The following is a 15,539-nucleotide window of genomic DNA, read 5'->3' as shown; positions in this document are numbered from 1 at the left end:
GGGAGCAAATTACTGATGATGACCTGGCCTCTTTCTCCTTCATTTATTTAAAGTAATTCAGGCATCTTAGCCCTGGTCTACACTACAAGGTTAGGTCAAATTTAGCCGCTTTAGGTCATTTTATAAGCAGTGCGTCTACACAACCAACCCTGTTCCGTCGACATAAAGGACTCTTAAAATTGACTGCTGTACTCCTCCCCGGCGAGGGGAGTAGTGCCAAAATTGACCTTGCTGGGTCCAATTTGGGGTAGTGCAGACACAGCATTGTGCAATTCGACGGAATTGGCCTCCGGGAGCTATCCCAGAGTGCTTCAATGTGACCACTCTCGACAGCACTTCCTTTGCACTAGCCAGGTACACAGGAAAATCCCCGGGAACTTTTGAATTTCATTTCTTGTTTAGTCAGCATGGCAAGCTCAGCAGCACAGGTGACCATGCAGTCCCCCCAGAGTCGCAAATGAGCTCCAGCATGGACCGAACGGGAGACACTGGATCTGATTGCTGTATGGGGAGAAGAATCTGTGCAGGCAGAACTCCGATCAAAAAGAAGAAATGCTAATATATATATTATGCCAAAATAGCACAGGGCACGGTGGAGAGAGGCTACACCAGGGGAACACAGCAGTGCTGTGTGAAAGTTAAGGAGCTCAGGCAAGCCTACCAAAAGACGAACAGTCACTCCGGGTCAGAGCCCCATACATGCTGCTTCTATGATCAGCTCATGGCATTCCAGCGGGGGACCCTACCACTACCCCACCACTGTCCATGGACATCTGCAAGGGGGGAGTCTCACGCAACACGAAGGAGGATTTTGTGGATGAGGAAGAGGAGGAGCATGAGCAGCAGACAAGCGGTGAATCCATTCTCCCTGGCAGCTAGGACCTTTTCATCACCCTGGAGCCAATACCATCCCAAGGCGGGTTCCCGGATCCTGAAGCCAGAGAAGGCACCTCTGGTGAGTGCACATTTGTAACTACAGTACAGGGGTTAAAAGCAATTGTGTTTAATGTTTGATTTGCCCTGAAGAATTGGGATGCATTTGTGGCCAGCACAGCTACTGGAAAAGTCTGTTAACGTGTCTGGGGATGGAGCGGGAATCCTCCAGGGACATCTCCAAGAAGCGCTTCTGGAGGCTCCAGAAGCCTTTGCAGAAGGTTTCTGGGGAGGGCTGCCTTATTTTGTGCTCCACAGTAGGATACTTTACCATGCCAAGCCCAGTAGCAAGAAGTCTGGAATCATTGCAGCACAAAGCATGGCAGCTAATGGTCCTGGGTTTTGGTCGCATTCATGCAATATTTCTGTGTTAGCCTCAGGAGAGTGATATCATTCATGGTCACCTGGTTGAAATAGGGGAATTTTTGAAAGGGAACAGTAAAAGGATCCTGTTCATGCTGGGCTGTTTGTGCTTGGCTAAAAGAGATCATCCCGGAGAATAGCCACGCAGTGGGGTTGGGGGAGGTGTGTGCTGCACATCGACCCCAAAAGAGCAGTCCCTCCTTTTAAATGGCAAACCCAACCGGCACTGCTTGCTGTGGGAAAGGAGGGTGCTGCAGTTTGAAACCATTCCCACATGTTATGAAGGCATAAGAAGCTAACCCCGCAGACCCTTTGGCTTACTATGGCTGCCAGGAAACTGAATTCTGTTGCCCAGCCGTTTGTGATGTGTCACCATACCAGCAGGCGCTCAATATAAAAGGCAAAATGCGACCTTGTCCCTAAAGCACATGTGCTGTCTGCTGTGAATTGCTTGATTCACTGTGAAAAAGTCTTTTGTTCTCAGAAATGTATCTTCTTAAATTTTACTCTCCCTTTTTATCCCCCCTGCAGGTGCAAATGTTTCTATGCTCCCTGTGTCATCTCCGTCCCTGAGGTTATCGCAGATTAGAAGGTGAAAAAAATGCACTCACGATGACATGTTTTCCGAGCTCATGCAGTCCTCCCCCACTGATAGGGTACAGCTGAATGCATGGAGGCGTTCAGGGGCAGAGGCCAGGAAAGCATTCAGTGAGCGTGATCAGAATACGCAGGAGGTGATGCTGCGGTTAATGGGGGAGCAAACGGACATGATCAGGCGTCTGGTGGAGCTGCAGGAAAGGCAACAAGAGCACAGAGTGCCGCTGCATCCACTGTGTAACCGCCTACCCTCCTCGCCAAGTTCCATATCCTCCTCACCCAGATGCCCAAGAACGTAAGGGGGGGAGGCTCCAGGACCCAGCTAGCCATTCCACTCCAGAAGATGGCCCAAGCAACAGAAGGCTGTCATTAAAACAGCTTTGATTTTAGTGTGGCCACAATAAGCAATGTGGCCTTGTCCTTCCCTCCTCCCCCACCCACCTGGACAGCCTTGTCGGTGATCTCCCTTTATTTAAAAAAAAAAAAAAATGCGTGCATTCAAAACAGGGCGGGGAAAGCAACTTGGTATTCATGTGCTTCAGGGCGGGGAAAGCAACTCACAAAGTTCCAGGAAAGTGGCCTTACGCATGCAAAAGTTCTGTAGTCACTGGGAATCATCCCATATCCACAACACTATGCAATCCCACCAGTCTCTGTGCTTGTTTGCCAGGCCCAGAATTGGCGTTCCACTGTATCAACCTGCCCTACTGCTGCCAGGATGTCCCAATTGCCACATCTCATGCGTTCAGGAACGTCAGTCTCCATGTCCTCTTCACAATCATCCCCGTGCTGGCATCTCCTAGCCAGGTTCTGCCGGATAATGCAGCAGGTGTTTACAATGCTCACAACAGCAGTGCTGAGCTGGCGTCTGCATGGGTAACCCAGGATGAAAGGCCTGAAATTGTCTGCCATTGCTTTCACGGAGGGAGGGGAGACTGAGGACATGTACCCAAAACCACCCATGGCAATGTTTTTGCCCTATCAGGCATTGGGAGCTTAACCCAGAATTCCAATGGGCAGTGGAGACTGCAGGGACTGGGGGATAGCTACCTACAGTGCACCACTCCGTGAGTCAATGCAAGCCACAGTACTGAGGACGCACTCCACCGATTTAATGCACTTAGTGGGGACATACACAACTGACTGTATAAAATCACTTTCTAAAGATCGACTTCTATAAAATTGACCTAATTTTGTAGTGTAGACATATCCTTACAATTATCTCATATTTTTTTAATCAGTTTCCAATAACTGGAAACAGATCATTTTGAAGACTTAACACAATGTTTCAATACTAGAAAAATACTTGCATCGACAAAAAATTAGTTGATGTTGAATATGTAGTGTTCCATACATTAAAACATGAATGGACTCATTCAACTCACTGTACTATACATACAGTATGATGGGGGCTAATTTAGCTACAGCTAATCAGGAAAAAGATCTTGGAGTCATCGTGGAAAGTTCTCTGAAGATGACCACATGGGGTGCAGCGGCAGTCAAAAAAGCAAACAGGATGTTAGGAATCATTAAAAAAGGGATAGAGAATAAGATGGACAATATCTTATTGCCCTTATATAAATCCATGGTACGCCCACATCTTGAATACTGCATACAGATGTGGCCTCCTCATCTCAGAAAAGATATACTGGCATTAGAAAAGGTTCAGAGAAGAGCAACTAAAGTGATTAGGGGTTTGGAAGGGTCCCATATGAGGAGAGGCTAGGACTTTTCAGCTTGGAAAAGAGGAGACTAAGGGGGTATATGATAGAGGTCTATAAAATCATGAGGGTTGTGGAGAAAGTGAATAAGGAAAAGTTATTTACTTGTTTCCATCATATAAGAACTAGGGGCCACCAAATGAACTTAATGGGCAGCAGGTTTAAAACAAAACTAAGTTCTTTACACAGTGCACAGTCAACCTGGGGAACTCCTTGCCTGAGGAGGTTGTGAAGGCTAGGACTACAACAGGGTTTAAAAGAGAGCTGGATAAATTCATGGAGGTTACGTCCATTAATGGCTATTAGCCAGGATGGGTAAGGAATGGTGTCCCTAGCCTCTGTTTGTCAGAGGGTGGAGATGGATGGCAGGAGAGAGATCACTTGATCAGTACCTGTTAGGTTCACTCCCTATGGCATTGGCCACTGTCGGCAAACAGGACACTGGGCTGGAGGGACCTTTGGTCTGGCCCAGTGTGGCCGCTCTTCTGTTCTTATGACTCCTTGCAATTGATTCATGGCTGGAAAAAATGTGTTGGCGCTGCAGGCATTTCCGCAGCTCCTCTTCCTTGTCCAATCGTATCGCATTTTTGCACGGTGCCCCTGAACAAAGCTCTCTCTGTGATACCTTGCAAGCACACTCCGTGGGAATTCATGTCTGCAACGCAAAACTTGTAAGTCAGTTCCTGAATACTAAAGAGAAACTAACCCTGCAAAAGCCGCCTCAAGTAATCTGGCTTTAGACAGTGATCAAAGTGGATCTGTCGTGCAAGATCCAGATGTTTCCTGCTCTGTAAAGCAGATACAAACTGAGTTAAAACACAAATTTGTGTTGACTGCTCCTCCTAACCAGACTGTGTACTTGACAATCTGTTCAACCAAAAAATATTTAATATTGATATAAATAAAAATAGCAAAGGGAAATCCAAAATATTAAACTTGCTAATCAATCTTATACTTATACTATATATTTCTAGCTTGTCAAGTAAACAAAATAAAGCTAATGGTATTGGCTTTGCTCCTAGGCAGTTACTTGGGGGGTTTTTTAATGGTCAGTTCAATAAAACCAAACTAAGTTTCAAAATACTTCATGAGATTCTGATTCAACTCAATCATATTTCTCACTTCATTTTTTTAAACCAAGTTGATGTTGCAGGATCTTTCTTCTCAACTTACATCAGACCCATCTGGTTGCAGCTAATAAGGAATTGTTTCAAATGCTGACTTAATTGTCCAGTGAAAGTCCCAACAATGGGACCCATCTGATCATTGTTAAACGTTCAAAAATTATTTCCTTTTGTGATATGGTTTTAGGAGTTCCTGGTTAACAAATAATCCAGAACATAACATTTTAGATTGCAGAAGTATCGTTGCAATTGATGGTATTTGTGATACCCAGGAATTGGTTATGTGCAGATTAAGTAAGGACACCTGCGAAAACAGTGCTCCAATACTATAGCTTCCAGCCCAGAGCCAGGGGGCTCATTAGATATACAGCCTTGCAGAATCTTGTTCACCAGAGATGCATAGGAAGCTTTCCTGTGTGTGTATGACTAATGCATCCAGCTTCTGCAGAGTACAAGCACTTAAGGTCGATGATTACAAAAGAATCTCAAATATGATACAAGTAACCAATGCTGCCATTGAGAGCAACTGCAGCTGTTGTTCTGTCAGGCTGAAGACAGACTGTCTTTAAAATCTGTTGTTTTTTTTAAATGGGTTTCTTACGTTTGCCTTCTAGTTTTTAGCCTTTAGGATTCATGTTTAAAAAAAAAAAAATTCTCCACAACTATAACTAGAATATTTCCTTGGTGGGTTTTTGAAAGTGGAGTCCCACGTAATGACCGGTCTCCAGGAGTTGGGACATTAAGGAAAACACCAAATATTGCAAGACCTGTAGTAAAACTGTGACACTTTGGACCCATGTGGGCCAATGCCTTGCAACTGAGTAAATGGAGAAGCAGCTGCAATGGTCCACTTCTGGACTCTTCTGAACTCTGGGCCAGTTTACAGGGGTACTGAAGACTAGCAGTTGCCCTGGGCTGCACGTTTTCTGGGTCAGGTTTCTCTCCCATCATTTACCTTTGGCCGAAAACTGGGTTTTTTGACGAAAAGTTTCTGCACCAAGTGTCTGTTCTGCAAAAATGTTCTTTATTTTTTTATCGTAAAACATTTTGGTCAAACTAAATTGTTCATTTTGGAAACCCTGCTACTCTGCTTCATGGAGACTGTAGCTGAGTTATTTCATGTCCATATTGCCTTGTGGGTTGGGCTCCCCATCCAGACTACATCTTCTATGAAGCCTGTCACTTCCAGTCTTTCCCAAATCCGTGCCCTCTGTGCTGCAAGTGGGAGATGTAATCTGACCAGGCAGCCTGACCTAAAGAGGAGAATGGGAGCATGAAGCACTGTAATTTCCAAATCAATGTTTCATTGAAAAATTAGACAAAGATAATATTCATTTTAATTTAAAGTTTGGGGAGGCGGGGATGGAAAACATTTCCCAACCTGCTCTACTGTAGAGGCCTGTCCCGGAGTACCTCTCCTCTGCCGTCCTGCCCCGTTCTCCCACAGCCAGTCCCAGACTGTCCCCACCCATCTGCCTCCCTAGGGAAAGAAACCTGCTTTCTTTATCACCTACACAGTTGGGGACAAAGACCCCAGCTGCTCCAGGGACCCTTCCTTAGGTAGGGCTTTAGGTAGAGCAGAATCACTGGGCCCTCTGTGGCTGGAAAAGTGGGCTTCACACAGCAGAGAGATAAGGCAGCTGATGAGAAGATTGGGGTCTAAAGAGATGTGAAGGTGCTCAGGCCTCACTTGCAGGGGCTGCAGGGTGACTGAGTGGAGGGGGTGATGGGACAAGTAAAGTGGAGGAGCTGAGCAGAATGGTGTAGGCATGGAGAGTTGAGGGCTTGCTGTGAGGTGTGCTGCTATGACATCTGTGCAAATGGGTTGAAGGAGTGGACTAAGAATATGCAGAGGGATGTGACTAAATCTCCTGTGTGTGTGGTTGTATGGGTGGAGTGTGCAGGGTTGCAGGTGTTTGGTGTTAAGGGTTGGCCTGGTGAGTGTTCCTGACAGTCTTGCAAGCCTGTATTACGTTACTCTCTTTAATAATGTATGTACCCCAGATAGTTCTGACAGATGTGTATATAAACCTGATAAGATTATCACGGTTACAGAAGAGGCTCATAACTTAAACCAGTGGAATAAGACTTCATAATCTTTATTCTTGACAAATATGCCTTAACTGTCTGTTCCCTGAGTTGTGCTTTTAATACAAAAAATATTTAGGGTGAAAATATTGTGCAAAGAAAAAAGAACTTGTGTGCCACAATAGACTACTGAAGAGAGAGCCAAACTTTCTGGGGAAGGTGCTATGTAATAAGTATAATCTTTAAAACATTACACTTTTTTTCTGGAAATTGTTTCACAAATGTATCATTCACATTTTGCAGATGGAAAAACCAAAGCACATAAGAGACTTTTCTGAGATGTCAGTGAGTTGGCAAAGCTTGGAATAAACCTAGAGCTAAGTCATCTTGCCTACATTAAGTTAAAGAAAACTAATGTAATATGATACGATCTTCCTCATAATTAATACAAAATCAATTTAACAAACAGATACTGTATTATAATGTGCAACTGCAAATTAAAATACAGCAAAGTATTTCCTGATTTTTTCCAGGTATTACTTACAATTCCCAAGCACCCATCAACCTTTTAGACTAAGTTAAGGGAACAAGACTGTATGCTTTTTCCATGAGTTTAATAGCTGATTGTGAAGCAATGTACTTATGATCAGGGACATCCTCAGAACCTACAGCAGGTGAGCTACAGTTCTGTATAGGATATGCATGTAAGTTGTAATGAAATGACCTGACATGTACTTGATAAATAATAATTTCCATCTTCAAAGCACTTAGCTAACAGTCTTATATATTCAACTCCTAGTCAGTGTAGCCAGTAGGTAAAGTTGTAGAGAGAAAACCCAACCTGCTCAATTCCTGCAGTACAATCTGAATCAAAGGACTGGAAGCAGAGATGAGCTGTGCTTGACGGTGGGGGAGGGGGTTCAGAGTGAGCGCAGCCGGCTTTAGCAATGTCGTTGAATATGCTCAGTCTGTGTGAGCATGCTCATTACAAGCGAACAGCAAATGGGGGGGGAGGGGGAACATGACCCCATATGCCCCTCACCCACCCACACAGCGCCTCCCATGGGAAGCAACCTTGAGATGTCTTTAAGGCAGTCCTCTGCACTCAAGGCAGGACTAAGTATTATCGAGACCAAGGGTGGACAAACTTTTAGGAGTGAGGGCCACATCAGGGTTCTGAAACTGTATGGAGGGCTGGATAGGGAAGGCTGTGCCTCCCCAAACAGCCTGGGCCTTGCCCCCATCCGCCCCCTCCCACTTCCTACCCCCTAACTGCCCCCTCAGAACTCCTGACTCATCCAACCCCCCCTTCTCTTTGTCCCCTGACCGCCTCCTCCCAGGACCCCCTGCCCCTAACAGCCGCCCTGGGACCCCACCCCCTATCCTGTCCCCTGACTGCCCTGTCCCCTGACTGCCCTGCCCCCTATCCACACCCCCACCTCCTGATAGGCTCCCCGGAACTCCCACGCCTATCCACCCCCCCACACCATTCCCTGTCCCCTGACTGCCCCCCCCCCCGAACTTCCGCCCCATCATAGAATCGTAGACTTTAAGGTCAGAAGGGACCATTATGATTGTCTAGTCCGACCTCCTGCACAACGCAGGCCACAGAATCTCACCCACCCACTCCTGTAACAAACCCCTAACCTATGTCTGAGCTATTAAAGTCCTCAAATCATGGTTTAAAGACTTCAAGGTGCAGAGAATCCTCCAGCAAGTGACCCGTGCCCCACACTGCAGAGGAAGGCAAAAAACCGCCAGGGCCTCTGCCAATCTGCCCTGGAGGAAAATTCCTTCCTAACCCCAAATATGGTGATCAGCTAAAGCCTGAGTATGTGGGCATGACTCACCAGCCAAACACCCAGGAAAGAATTCTCTGTAGTAACTCAGATCCCACCCCATCTAACATCCCATCACAGGCCATTGGGCATATTTACTGCTAATAGTCAAAGATCAATTAATTGCCAAAATTAGGCTATCCCATCATACCATCCCCTCCATAAACTTATCAAGCTTAGTTTTGAAGCTAGCTATGTCTTTTGCCCGCACTGCTCCCCTTGGAAGGCTGTTCCAGAACTTCACTTCTCTGATGGTTAGAAACCTTAATCTAATTTCAAGTCTAAACTTCCTGGTGGGCAGTTTATATTCATTTGTTCTTGTGTCCACTTTGGTACTGAGCTTAAATAATTGCTCTCCCTCCCCTGGTATTTATCCCTCTGATACATTTATAGAGAGTAATCCTATCTCCCCTCAACCTTCTTTTGGTTAGGCTATACAAGCCAAGCTCTTTGAGTCTCTTTTCATAAGACAGGTTTTCCATTCCTCGGATCATCCTAGTAGCCCTTCTCTATACCTGTTCCAGTTTGAGTTCATCCTTAAACATGGGAGACCAGAACTGCACACAATATTCCAGATGAGGTCTCACAATCGTCCCCTGTCCCCTGACTGCCCTCCGGGACCCATTCCCCCTCCCCCTCTGTCCCCCCCCTCCCCTACCATGCTGCTCAGAGCACCAGGACTGGCTGCTGCGCTGCCCAGCAGGAGCTTGCAGTCCCACCGCCCAGAGCGCTAGCAACACGGCGAGCTAAGGCTGCGGGGAAAGGGGGACAGCAGGGGAGGGACCGGGGGCTAGCCTCCCCGGCCAGGAGCTCAAGGGCCAGCCAGGACGATCCCGTGGGCCAGATGTGGCCCACGGGCCAAAGTTTGCCCACCTCTGATCTAGACCATCCCTGACAGATGTTTGTCTAACCTGCTCTTAAAAATCTTCAGTGATGGAGTTTCCACAGCCTCCCTAGGCAATTTATTCCCGTGCTTAACCACCCTGACAGGAAGTTTTTCCTAATGTCCAACCTAAACCATCCTTGCTGCAATTTAAGCCCATTGCTTCTTGTCCTATCCTCAGAGGTTAAGGTGAACCATTTTTCTCCCTCCTGCTTTTATGAACTTGAAAACTGTTATCATGTTCCTCTCCGTCTTCTCTTTTCCAGACTAAACAAACCCAATATTTTCAATCATCCCTCATAGGTCATGTTTTCTAGACCTTTAATCATTTTTGTTGCTCTTCTCTGGACTTTCTCCAAATTGTCCACATCTTTCCTGAAATGTGCACCCAGAACTGGACACAATATTCCAGATGAGGCCTAATCAGCGCGGAGTAGAGTGGAAGAATTATTTCATGTCTTGCTTACAACACTCCTACTAATTCATCCCAGAATGACATTTGGTTTTTTTTGCAACAGTTACACTGTTGACTCATATTTAGCTTGTGATCCACGATGACCCCCTCCCCGTCGGCCCAGATCTCTTTCCACAGTACTCCTTCCTAAGCAGTCATTTCCCATTTTGTATGTGTGCATCTGATTGTTCTTTCCTAAGTGGGCTACTTTGCATTTGTACAATGCATGAATAGAATCAATTAGAACCATTAGCCGTCTGAGCAAATATCCAGAAAGCTATTATATAACCTACAAATATATAGGCGTGTTCTTCAGCTGTGACCACAGCATTGATTTTGCCACTTTAGGGATTAATCTTGAAGAATACACATTTAAAATTAGAGGGGTAAATTGAAAGAATAAGGCATTGTCCTTCAGTTTTAAAGAACTGCGGTACTCCATTGTGGGAGTGCTCATGAAAATAAGCAAAGGTCTGCTGCACCTGATTGACCTTGTACGGTAATACAAACTGATCGAAAGAAAGTTTTGCCATATATCCTCATGAACCCAAGGAAAGCATTCCTCCAATGATTGCTCTCCATTTAGTACAACAAGTAGGTTAGATACTCAATTACCACTAGAGGGCAGCATTCAGTTTTTAGAAGAAAGAGATTGAGATAGTTATCAGGTGTTATATAGAAGGAATTGTCGTGTGTATGATGCTTTGATTGCATTTGCAATGTCGAAGCAGAAGCATATCCATGAGAAGAAAAATAACAAGGTAAAATTATTCACATTACAAAGAATATTAAGATGATGGGAGCACTTTGGGGAAAACCCAAATCACGAAGTGTAGAGTCTCCAGCTCCAGTGAGTCTTGAAGAAACAATATGCTTGTTCCTTCTGGCCAGAAAATCGGCACTGATTTTACGGCCGACTGGGTGGGAGCAAGGGTGAGCAAAGAGATGGCTCCAAGACTGAAGGGATGTGGTCATTCCCCAGGATCCATAGTGGATTATACTTTGCAAGGGGGAGACCAATTTCCAAGGAAATAAGAGACTGTGTTTAGAGTACCCCTGCTTGCCCCCCAACCCCCAGCTAATCGAAAGTAACAAACTTGCTTATTCTTAGTAGCAAGCACTTAAATAATTGCTCCAAGAACTTTGCCAAAGCATGAGGTTTTGCCACCCAGCCGAGTAACCATCATGATATTTGAGCTGCTTCCGTAACATAAAGGTAATTATTAGAAGAGCCATGGATGTTTAAAGACCATGTTGCTGTGACTGACTGTTTGGACTGAAAATAATATGAAGCAGGTAGTCTTCTGTGAGTGCAGACAACTGAAAACACAGAGAAGTAAATAAGAGATTAATTCTGCTTGATTGCCTTAAAGCTAGCACAAGTTCAATGAATGCTCGCAAGTCAGTTAATTCCTTTCAAGCACTTATTTCACAGTGCTCTTTTGAAGAAGGATCCATGTTGACTGATCATGGCCAGGGATACTATTGACCTTAACCTCAGAATGATTCAGATCTCATCTCATGTTAAACACCACAAGCTGTTCAGATGCCTGTGTTATGTCTGACCTCTTTTTGAGAATAGACTTAACAGTGTTAGGCCATTACCTCATGAACACAACTTGTCAAACTTGTAAATGGAGATTTTGAACAGAGTCTGTATAGTTTGAAGTAGAGAAATGTGATGAGGTGATAGGAAAAGCAGCTCGAGATAAAGGCTTTTCATAAACTGGAACTGTTTAAGATGTTGAAATCCCCATATGTAATGCACTAAATTTACACAATGCTTAACAAACAGGGTAAGAGATGTTTCCCACCCCAAAGAGTTTACAGTCTATGGGCCCAAGCCTGCAAGGTGTTGAGCATCCACTATTCCCACTGCACTCAATGGCAGCTGAGGGTGCGCCACATCCCAGGACTGGCCTCCAAACTCAACCAGACAAATACAAGGAGACACTAGATGACAGGCTAGCAGCAGAGAGATGGAGAGATTATTAAGATAAAACTGATCGTGAGAAGTGAGATGTGGGGGAGAATAAAGGGGAGGGTTTGCACAAGAATAAGATGTTTTTTCTAGGTGGAGGGGGCAGGGTTGCTGAGGGAACTACGTTGTGAGGGTAGAAAAGAAGTAGTAAAGTGAAAAGTAGGGCTGTCAATTAATTGCAGTTAATGCAAAACAAATTAACAATTAAAAAGTCAAGATTACTCACAGTTTTAATCACTCTGTTGTTAATAGAATACCAATTTAAATTTATTGTAAATATTTTTTGATGTTTTTCTACATTTTCAAATATATTGATTTCAATTATAACACAAGGGATTATTTTGGGCTCAGCCAGCTCCCCACCACCACACACACACCTGCAGCAAATGCTCCATCTGCTGGAGGAATTAAAAGACAGGGAATTAGCTCATTTGGGTGGCAGAGCTGGAGGTGAGCAGACCTTTGCAGCTCGAGCAGAGCAGAGGGAAGCCTAAAGGCCCTCAGAGACACACCCCAAAGACAACCAGAGAGGGAAGTATCCTGTGGACCTTGAACATTGATAACTTCCTCTTACTTATTGTGGTTTGGATTTTCCCACCAGGGGAAGGCCTTGGATTAAGCATTGGCCCGGGGAGGGCAGCCTTAAGCAGCCTTGGTTACCAGACTACTGGTAGCCCAAAGGGCCCTGGGTCAGAGCCCAGTAGAGTGAGAGGGCCCGGACTCCCCTCCCCACAACCCCCTTGGCAGTCAGGGGTTGCAGCTATTCCACTCGGCCATGCTCCCCAACCAAACCCCGAGTGAGGACCATTACAGAGTTCCAGTGACACAGTGGCATAGCTGGGAATGGAACACAGGCATCTGATACCTAGGACCCTGCTCTTATCATTTGACCACTCTCTCACTGGTACTTAATATTCTGAGACTATGGTCTGATCACTGGTTCTTAAAAACACAAATGCTGTGACAAGGTGGCAATCAATATCATTTGCTATAGGGCAAGGGGGTCAGCTGTCCATACCCCCCCCCCCCGACTTGTCATAGGTCAACATGCTCCATTATAGAAAAATATACTTTTCCACTTTTTGCCCCCAACCCAGATTTTTGGACGCAGTCAATAGGAAAGCAATAATTGCCTAGTTCTTATCATTGGTGATGCTGTTGGGGTCAGAGAACGTTCTATGTGCTGACACAACTGGGCCACCCCCGGAATTTTTCTGAAACAATGCTGTTAGGATATAGATATTCAGGCCTGTCTGCAAAGGCCTGTACTTTAAGAATTTAGGTGTATTCTTATTACTTGGCTAGTTCTAGAGGTATAAAAGAAAGAAAGAATCAAAATCACTGTCTGCTGGTGTAAGGACCTTCTCTTACTGTGACAGTCTGAGGCCCTGTTCTTGGGCTAAGGCCTTTGGCTAAGCAGCAGAGGCAGCCATAAGCTAGGAAGCGAACAGTCACATCCTCACATTCCAAACTAGTCACATTGAAATAAGGTGCTATTGGGCTGTTAGGCACTATCAGGACAGGATTGTATTCCTATCACCTCCAGAGAAAGGGAAGTGCCTAGAAAATGTAAAAGGAAACTTAGTTTGATAGCATCCTGTCTGGCAAGAACTCACTTATCAATAGCAAGGATGTGAAATCCTCACTTCTGTATTGTCTTGTCGTTATAGTTCCCACTTTGCTATTGTTTGTCTGTATAATCTCTGTCTGGTTCTGTGATTGTTCCTGTCTGCTGTATAATTAATTTTGCTGGGTGTAAACTAATTAAGGTGGTGGGATATAATTGGTAACATAATCATGTTACAATATGTTAGGATTGGTTAGTTAAATTTCAGGAAAATGATTGGTTAAGGTATAGCTAAGCAGAACTCAAGTTTTACTATAGGTTTCAGAGTAACAGCCGTGTTAGTCTGTATTCGCAAAAAGAAAAGGAGTACTTGTGGCACCTTAGAGACTAACCAATTTATTAGAGCATAAGCTTTCGTGAGCTACAGCTTATGCTCTAATAAATTGGTTAGTCTCTAAGTTTTACTATATAATCTGTAGTCAATAAGGAAGTTAGTGGGAGGGGGTGGGTGAGATGGGAATGGGGGTAAGGAAATTAGAATAATGTTTGGCTAAGGGCAGGAATGGGAACAGGGACACAAGTGTAAGGCTCTGTGGTTTCAGAGCTGGGAAGGAGGATACTAAGGAAGGAAACTGGAATCATGGTTGCTGGAAGTTCACCCCAATAAACATCGAATTGTTTGCACCTTTGGACTTCAGGTATTGTTGCTCTCTGTTCATGCAAGAAGGACCAGGGAAGTAAGTGGGTGAAGGAATAAGCCCCCTAACATCTTGGTGCCGTGACTCGGATTCGGCTTATTAAATTTAACTAACCAATCCTAACATATTGTAACATGATTATGTAACCAATTATATCCCACCACCTTAATTAGTTTACACCCAGCAAAATTAATTATACAGCAGACAGGAACAATCACAGAACCAGACAGAAATTATACAGACAAACAATAGCAAAGTGGGAACTATAATGACAAGACAATACAGAAGTGAGGATTTCACATCCCTGCTATTGATAAGTGAGTTCTTGCCAGACAGGATGCTATCAAACTAAGTTTCCTTTTACATTTTCTAGGCACTTCCCTTTCTCTGGAGGTGATAAGAATACAATCCTGTCCTGATAGTGCCTAACAGCCCAATAGTACCTTATTTCAATGTGACTAGTTTGGAATGTGAGGCTGTGACTGTTCGCTTCCTAGCTTATGGCTGCCTCTGCTGCTTAGCCAAAGGCCTTAGCCTAAGAACAGGGCCTCAAACTGTCACAATAAGAGAAGGCCCTTACACCAGCAGACAGTGATTTTGATTCTTATACCTCTAGAACTAGCCAAGTGATAAGAATACACCTAAATTCTTAAAGTACAGGCCTTTGCAGACAGGCCTGAATATCTATATCCTAACAAATGCCTCTGGTGGCGATGCAACAATATTGGTGAATAACAGAGTTGAATTGTTTGCGTCGGTCATCAAATAAACGATTTGTCTGTAATCTTTATTCAACCAGCTGTACGAAAACCAAAACAAAAAATGATTTGCTATGTTTGACGGTCTAGTGCAGGGCAAAAACTGTTGCTTCTGTTGGATTTTAGCATAGTCCACATTTCCATCTGCTAAATGAGAGGCTGGGGGATAATGTAGACAACTGTGAGGGTGAATCAGAAGCAGCCTGGTAGTGTTGACGCACACAGACAAATGATGAGCAATCTTGGAAAATCCTTACTGCAAGGAATCTTTATCTTAATGTAAATCTTGCTGCTGGGGCAGCATATAGAAATGAATTAGAACAAGGTAAGCTGGAATTTATCTCCCATTAAATAAAAAGGCCTAACTGGAACATTTCATATTAGGATTAGATCAAGAATCCATTTAATGGTTTTCATGGTTGCAGAGAAAAGCTTGAAACATGAACAGAGTGCCCTGTAAAGACTCAGAAAGAAGAAGGTTAAAAAAAAAAATACATCCATACATATTACTTACCAAAATGATTTTTAAGCTTCTTGTGATTTGAGGTGCTGATCCATGATTTTTTTAACACAGTACTGTTGCTTATTCTCTGA

Source organism: Lepidochelys kempii, chromosome 7 (assembly GCF_965140285.1).
Source record: "Lepidochelys kempii isolate rLepKem1 chromosome 7, rLepKem1.hap1, whole genome shotgun sequence".
NCBI classification, from domain to species: Eukaryota; Metazoa; Chordata; order Testudines; family Cheloniidae; genus Lepidochelys; species Lepidochelys kempii.
The sequence above is the reverse complement of the archived record's forward strand: the minus strand, read 5'-3'. Positions refer to the sequence as shown.